General features: G+C 43.7%; 1 pseudogene; it reads right to left on the reverse strand.

The window, feature by feature from the left end:
* Window positions 1–641: 641 nt before the first annotated feature.
* On the reverse strand, window positions 642–5,164 carry LOC137614837 (piggyBac transposable element-derived protein 3-like; annotated as a pseudogene).
* Window positions 5,165–6,974: the final 1,810 nt, after the last annotated feature.

Consider the following 6,974-nt stretch of genomic DNA (forward strand, 5'->3'; position numbering starts at 1 on the left):
ATGCATATTAAAATAATCTGTCTAAGACCTGTGTCCCGAAACTAAATAAAGGAATCTCAAATACAAAGACCAGGTGTTAGTATTAACGAATGATCTACAACCACGGCTGTAGCTTAATCGTGCGTACAACTTTATTAACCCTTTAAAGTCCACCCTAGCTTTTATGGGAAACTTTAAAAATTCCTTTTAGTATGTTGTAGTATTAGTAAATACAAGACCTTTTTACTCCTGTGTACTTTTCAAAAATTTTCAAAATTAGCGAAATAATTGCATGCAATGAAGTATCCCATTTGGGGGCCTTGGGCAAGTTTAGGCGGACCACGCTCATCCCAAATGGGATCTACTGGACCTTAACGGCACAGATTTTGAAGTTTCTACTAATGTTGATTCACCCACAAATCATATGATTATTATTGATACAACAGTTTTTTTATAGTTCCAATGTATAACAGAAACACATATATGGCTTAACAATTTAATTAAATAAGAAATACGTTATAAATACAAGAAAATACAATATACAATAAATACAAAAATACTATGAAAATGCACAAAATATATTAAACCTTACTCATAATTGAAAAAATAGAAACATATTATGAAACTTACTTAAAAATCTAGTGAAAAAGAGCCAATAAAAATTACTTAGAAATCTTATGGAACAGAGCAAAACAGTTTCGACTTTCAGTGAGGCAAACGGACACCATGCACTCCTCACACATCCAGCGGGATCTGTGGATGGGGCCTGCAGTAGAACAGAACTTGCAGGTCTGCCTCATGGTGACATGCTTTGGCATGTGTAGGGTAATGGCACCTTGGCGTGACTACACTTGGCACAACTGCCCGTTGGCCCCTTTTTGGCAAAGCGACATCCCTGGTGCCAAGAGAATTCCTAGTGATCTTGAAGTTCGATGTCTTGAAACTTCTCACCCAATTTGAGATATCCAGTCGGAAGTCCTTGAGGGGCGTTGGGTTCTCCAGCAAAGCCAAGCACTCCCTCTTGTACAAAATCCAAGCATTGCAGAGGATCAGGTCCAGGAGGTAAGCAAAGAGCCTCATGTACCTCTTTGCTTTGACGGGGGTCTTGTAGAGGTGTGTCAACATGTCACTTTAGTCGATGCCACCCATGCAGTTGTTGTACATCCGGATGGCAGATGGGCAAGGAATGGGAACCCTCTTCTTATGTGCCCTGTAGTACCGCTCCACTCTTCCCTTGGGCTCAACACCGACATCAGTGGACAAGATTGTCACAACGCTGTTGTCCTTCCATCTTGCAACGAGGATGCCATCAGAAGAGACGTAGTCCAGTGTGCCCCTTTGTGTCGTCGTCTTGCTCATCTCCTTCACAGACTTCAGGGCAGGATGTCCAACTCTGTTTTCCCCGGCAGTTCCCACATATCAGCATCCATACTCCAATCTCAGGTATTTGGCCAACCCTATACTGGTAAAGTAGTTGTCTGCATACACTGCTGCGTGACTGGGATCCTTGATGGTCTTGACAAGGGAGACAACAAACTTGGAAGTCACAGACATGGCTTTCTCCTCTTCAGACAGCAGAGTAGGGTGGCTCACAAAGGTTGGCTCCCCTTGGTACATGAGAATATAATGCACAAATCCATCCACGCTGGAGTGGCAGAACAACTTGTAGCCCCACTTGTCAGGCTTCTTGGCTACATACTGGCGAAGGTTACCAGCCCTTGTGCCCTTGTAGGCGACCATCACGGGAACTTTCAGAACTCTCTGGTGACCTTGGTGAAGGAGACTCTCACCTTGAAGAACCAATCTTGGGAGCCTGCTGCCTGGTCATTGTCGTTTGAGTGAAGTGATGATCGAATGGCCTTGAAGTGGTTCCTGGACATGAAGTCTGCAACCTGAGGAATCCTGGTCTTCACAGCCCAGAAGTCGACGATGCTAGGGAAAGGAACCAGGCCCATGTACATGATGAGGCCAAGGAAAACCATGAGATCCTCTTCTGACATGTGGAAGTTGCTGCCTACATCCTTCTGTCTTGAGTACAGGTTGGACTGGTAAACGATGTGTTCCCTCAATTCAGCTGTAAAGAACTGAGAGAAATACTCGTATGGTTCCCTCAAGAAGTCTGGCTGTGGATGAATGAAGTCGGGCAGGGGCTGGATGTCAATGTCGTTCTTCTTCCATTCATCAACACGAGAGGCCTCTTAGGGTTAACCTCACCTTCACCTTCCTCTTCCACAGGCATCTCCTGAGGGACAACAACATGACCCTGCGAGCTGAAACAAGAATAAAGTAACATTAGTGAAACAGTAAATGAATCGTGTGTGCTGGTGTGTGTGCATGCATGTGCATGTGTGTGCATGTGTATGTCAGTGAGTATGCATGAGCAGACTTTTTGTGGGTGTCAACTCCAGCATAACGGCTATTCATTGTCACAAAGGAAAGAGACAACAGGGCAGCCATAGTCCCCACGATCGGTTCAAATATGTCTCCCTCTCCTCTTATATGAAAATTACTTGATCACAGTTTAACAATATGATATTGGCTTCAGTTCATCTCTCTCTCTCTCTCTCTCTCTCTCTCTCTCTCTCTCTCTCTCTCTCTCTCTCGAAATTGCTTGGTGATCAGCATGCTTCTTCAGCACCATACTTGTTTCAGAATATGAAAATTGATTAGTGATCACCATACTTTTACAGTACGATACTCGTTTCAGTATCCAACTCTCTCTCTCTCTCTCTCTCTCTCTCTCTCTCTCTCTCTCTCTCTCTCTCTCTCTCTTTCTCTCTCTCTCTCTCTGAAAGTGACCATAGAACAGTTATGTTTCAGGTAAATATTCCAGAAAAGAAAATTATATAAAAAGCTAAAGGTAAAGGTATACAGCTGAAGGAGTGCACAAATAATTTAGAATAAAATGAAACAAGGGATATAGTTACACAATGGTACTCATTTGTAGGAAAATACCAAGAAAAATGGCTAAATTTATACTTCATAGAAAAATTTACGAAATGGAACTCCACAGCCCAAAGGGTTCAAGGGAGAAATAGCTAATGTAATAAGAAGCAGAGACAGGAAACATGAATCGATGTTTCCACAGCCCGCAGAAATGTAGATAAACTAGTTAGGTAAGGCAAGATATGTAGATGAACTAGTTTGTTGTTGTTGAAGATTGCCTGGCCTTTACAGCCAGGCACGGGCTCTTGCACTCTTGCAGCCTGTAGGTGTTTTGGTTGGGTTTTTGGGAGTAGGTAATGTGGTTGTGGGGTAATCTGCAACTTTTATTTAGGTGGATTTTGGGTTAGGATGTGGGTTTTGGGATGGTAACAAGCAATGGTTTCATGCTTGTTTTTTTTTTGGGGGGGGGGGGGAAGGGGGGGGGTGGAAGGAAGAAGGTGACGGTGGGGAGGAGATGTCCTTCCCAAGAGCCCACTGGCTCCAGTCTTTTAGTTTGAGAAAAAGAGTTACAGCAGTAAGTCTCGATAAGTAGGAGAGCTTGGAAAGGAGTTTGAAAAGTTTTAGTTGGAGATATTGATATAGGTGAAATAAAAAACTTCTTAGTGGTTTAAGCTGAAGTTATTAGACAGAGAGATAGTGTGAAGTTTCAGCTGAGTGAGAGAGCTAAAAAAGAGAGTTATTAGCAGCTTTGAGTGGTAGAGAAAGGGTGGAATAAACATTCCTGTACCTGAAAATTCTTGAACAAAAATAAAAATAAAATATTACTTATCATTGTTGTCATTGAGACATCTATGTGCTGCATGGTTGAGAGGGATACCTGAACTGAAAGATATAAGAGAGGTTACAGGTGGAAGAAGAGCTAAAAAGAGGTGAAAGGGTTGCTTAGATCACAAACTGGTGCTGTTACTACGTTATCTTGGTGGAGGGTAGCTGCGGAGAAAGGCTGAGAAGGCATCAACATTGGCAGTTATGTGTTTGACAATTGCTGTTGCAGGTGCAGGATTATTGGGGTTGAGATCCTGTCTGAGTAGGCTGGGCTGCTGGGTCTTCACCATTGTCCGTGAAGATTTCCCAGTTGCACAGATATCCCAGTCGCAGTCTGCAAATAATAACTGCGACTTGACGGGGTATTTGTCTTGCTATTGGATGTGGTAATAGATTTGTTGCTTCGATGTACCACTTTGCAGATCTTGATCCATCAAGGAAGGCTCGCCTTACTTCGCTTGTCTTTTGGATGTTGTAATAGGCAGCCATTTTATTCTTGATGGTTTTGAGTGAAGGTTGCATAGTGATGCTTATTGTCTGGCACATTAGGGCAGATTTGGCTAGGTGATCAGCTTCGTCATTGTCAGTAATTCCAGTGTGACTTGGGATCCAATTCAGGGTTACTTGCCTTTTGTTGCTTTGATGAACTAAGGCTAAGAACTGAATTGCTGTGATGAGGTATACATTTTCAGTAGGTTCTTAGTATGGATTGTTTAGTTTCCTTCTTGTAGGTTGGCAGAGTGTTTTAGGGCTTTTGCAATTGCCACTAGCTCGGTTTGTAGTGTGGAGGCGTGGTTTGAAAGTCTCCAATTTTCTCTGTAGCCTGATGGAGAGACAACTGCAGCGGCTGCTGCAGGCATGTCGCGGTCAAGTGATCCATCAGTGTAGTAGATATTTGGAGCTGGTGTGTTCCTGATTGCATTTTTTGCTATTTCTGTGAGTTGCTCTGGTGTGCAGAGAGCTTTACTTGCTGCTGGAAGGACGGTGAAGTTGTATAGGATGGAGTCCTGACCCCAGGGGCAGCAGTGCTGTAGCCCTCGTGCTTTTGCTGTCCCTTGGTCCTATGGGCCTCATATTGCATTTGCATTTTTCTCAGTGTGTCCAACAGTTTCTTTGCATGAGAATTTGACGGATCTATCTCTTCCGCCAGAGGGAGAAGTCTTTTGAGTTTGTTGTTCAGTGGGCATTCTCTGTCTGCGATGATTGACTTGAATATGATGCTGCTGTTCCTGGTTTCGATCCTTGCTGAAAGGGAAATAAGGTTAGTTTCAGCTCTTAACAAGCAGAGTCTAGTCCACATTGGAGAGCCGCTGATAAGTCTCATGGCGTTGTTCTGCACCACTTCCAATGATGCCTTTTGAGTGTCAGTCAGTGAGGTGAGCGTAGGTGCTGCATAATCGATTTGGGATCGAATTGCTTGTACATAAAGCAGTCTTAGGAGGCTGTTTGATACTCCTTGTTGGAGGGAGGTCATTCATTTCATGGCTGAGAGACGAATTTTGGTTTTCTCTCTGAGGTAGGTTACTTCATTGGCCGGTGATAGAGTTTTGCTGATAATTACTCCAAGGTACAAGAATTGGCTTACCCATTCGATGGCTTCACCCCTCAGAGTAAAGTTCTGAGGGTTTTGTGGGTGTTTTATGGCCATGGCTTTGGTCTTGTTAGTATTGATCTTTAGGCCAAGGTTGTTGCATCTGGCCTGGATCATGTCCAGTGCCTTTTGGGTAGCGTTTCTTGCATATGCTTTATGTGGGCAGGTAATGCATATGTCATCGGCGTATATGAAGATTTCCACTCCATTTGGGAGGTTTAGAGTGGCTAGATTCTCCATAAGTAGATTGAACAGATAGGGGTTTAGTATGCCCCCTTGTGGCTTTCCGTTTTCTAGGGGGATGAATTCGGTGGTTTTTCCTTGAAAGGTGACTCTGGCTTCTCGGTTTAGTGTGTAGTTCCGAGTCCAGGCCAATAGATGTCCTTTTACTCTTTTTTCAACAAGTGTGAAGAGGATGGCAGGAGAGCTGGCTAGTTCAAATGCTTTCTCAAGATCGAGAAAGATGACAAAGGCTTTTATGTCATTAATTGCTGTAAGAACATCCGTAATACATTCTTGAGTACCTATGCCATTCCTGTAGGCATATAGGTGGTAATGTAGTTGGCCTATTTTCCATTGCAATCTGTTGAGTACCATTCTCTCAGCTACTTTCTCGGTGCAGCTAATCAAAGCTATGGGTCGGTAGGTGTCTGGTTCCTTCGGTTTTGGAATGGGTTTTGTGTCCTGTTGGTTCCATGTTATTGGGCGTAGTCTTTCTGTGTGTGTTCTGTTGATTAAGTACAAGTACACCAACTTCGCGGGGCTTCCCATGTTCCTTAGCATGCTGTATGTGATTAAATCGGCCCCAGGGGCAGTGTCCTTTCTGCCTTTTGCTAGAGCCGAGTTGAGTTCTTCCATGGTGTAGGGGTTGTCGGTGTCATCTCTCATGTTGCAGGCGGCTTCTATGATATTGTTCCTGATTGGGAACAATGTTCTCTGCCTAGTTATGGTTTGCAGAGGGAGATTTGTGCTTTTTGCTCGGTCGGCAAAGTTGTTGGCAATTCTGTTGGCTTCAGTTAATGGGTCAGGGTGGGTGACTCTGGGTGTACTGTATTTCCCAGAAACTTGTTGAACCAGCCCCATATTTTTGCTAGGGATGTGTTGAAGTTGACTTTGTGGCACCATGAATACCATTTGTCTGTTTTCACTTCCAGTGTTACCTGTAGATAATGTTTGATGATTTCTACAAGTAGATCATGAAGTTCATCAGTTCTGTATTTCATGAAGAGTTTTCTGGTTTGGTTGATTCTGGCATTCATTTCTTTGATGCGGCTGTTGTAGTACCAGGCGTCGGCGTGTTTCCTTTCAGAATGCTTTTTCTGAGGCATGGATATACTGGAGGCTGCCTCTAGTTGCTTGTTGAAGTCAAGTGATAGGGTGGAAATGTCAATGTGAGGGTCCTTGATGTATTCCAGAGCCCATTCTGCCATAGCTGTCTCGAATCTTGCCCAGTTAGCAAAGTCTGGGTTCCACCTTTTTGGGGGAGGAGGAGGAGGAGGATATTTTTCCAGTTCGAGTTCAACTTCTATGGCAAGGTGATCACTTGTTAGTACAGGATGCAGTCGCCATTTGGCACCTCTTTGTATGGTGCTAGATAGGAAGGTGAGGTCTAAACGACCACCCCTTAAGTGGGTTGCTTCTATAACGTTGTTAAGCAATGTTACATCAGGATATTCTTGCAGTAGGGCATGCA

The sequence above is a fragment of the Palaemon carinicauda genome, chromosome 21 (genome assembly GCF_036898095.1).
Source record: "Palaemon carinicauda isolate YSFRI2023 chromosome 21, ASM3689809v2, whole genome shotgun sequence".
Classification (NCBI taxonomy): domain Eukaryota; kingdom Metazoa; phylum Arthropoda; class Malacostraca; order Decapoda; family Palaemonidae; genus Palaemon; species Palaemon carinicauda.